The sequence below is a fragment of the Micropterus dolomieu genome, unplaced genomic scaffold (assembly GCF_021292245.1).
Source record: "Micropterus dolomieu isolate WLL.071019.BEF.003 ecotype Adirondacks unplaced genomic scaffold, ASM2129224v1 contig_9477, whole genome shotgun sequence".
NCBI lineage: Eukaryota > Metazoa > Chordata > Actinopteri > Centrarchiformes > Centrarchidae > Micropterus > Micropterus dolomieu.
In genome coordinates, this window is record NW_025738463.1 from 138 (window position 1) to 1,265 (window position 1,128).

At 47.3% G+C, this 1,128-nt stretch overlaps 1 non-coding gene across 1 annotated transcript; it reads right to left on the minus strand.

Moving 5' to 3' along the window:
* Positions 1 to 565: 565 nt before the first annotated feature.
* trnae-uuc lies at positions 566 to 637 on the minus strand. Its single transcript has one exon. It is a non-coding gene; the product is annotated as a tRNA-Glu (tRNA).
* Positions 638 to 1,128: the final 491 nt, after the last annotated feature.

Genomic DNA, 1,128 nt, shown 5'->3' on the forward strand with positions numbered 1-1,128 from the left:
TCTGCAGTGTTTTAATCTCACCTTTTGGTATTACCTCAGCTCGCTGGGAACCTCGACGGGGGTCATACCAAAAAACGTACCAGGCACCAGATTTGCCTACTGGAAAACCAAAAAAGGGGAGTAGAGTGGGTACCATCTAAAACCCGGAATCCTAACCGCTAGACCATATGGGACTCACGTGCTGAGCTGAGAACCTCGAAAGAGGTCATACCAAAAAAAGTCCCGGGTACCTGATTTGCCCAACAGAAAACCAGCAAAGGTGAGTCGAGCTGGTACCATCCAGTGGAAAAATGGGGATTGGATCAGACTGATCTCTCGACAAATCTGGCTAAATGTCTATTTCTTGACTGGGAGTTGAACCGAGGCCGTCTGGGTCAAAACAAGAAATCCTACTGGGACTCGATGTGGAAATGGTCGGCCACGGTTGTTTGAGATGAAGTGGACTCAGACAGAAACATTCAGGTGTCTGTTATTTCAAACACCAACGCTGAGAACGCAGCACACACACATCTTTTCTTGAGGAGCACACTGATCTCTCTACTAATCCATGCTGGCTAAATGTCCATTCCCATACCGGGAGTTGAACCCGGGCCGCCTGGGTGAAAACCAGGAATCCTAACCGCTAGACCATATGGGACTCACACGACCCCAGTCCAGTCATTTACAGTCTACTAAGTGGAACAGGCCGGGCGTTAAAGATTCTGTCATACACAACGCCCAAATGGGCCGAATTAAATTAAACTAGTCATAAAGAAATGCTGAGGAAAATTTCAAATCAATATCTGCTTTTATCAGTGGAGTCGTTTGCGAACTAAAGTAAAAACAAACTGAGCTAACGTTAGCAGCAGCTCAGCTGTGAACACCGCAAGGCTAGCTGCACACCAGCTGCTAGCTAGGTTACTTCCAAACGGATTTGTTGTCGATTCTCTCTGACCAATCAGCAGTCTGCAGTGTTTTAATCTCACCTTTTGGTATTACCTCAGCTCGCTGGGAACCTCGACGGGGGTCATACCAAAAAACGTACCAGGCACCAGATTTGCCTACTGGAAAACCAAAAAAGGGGAGTAGAGTGGGTACCATCTAAAACCCGGAATCCTAACCGCTAGACCATATGGGACTCACGTGCTG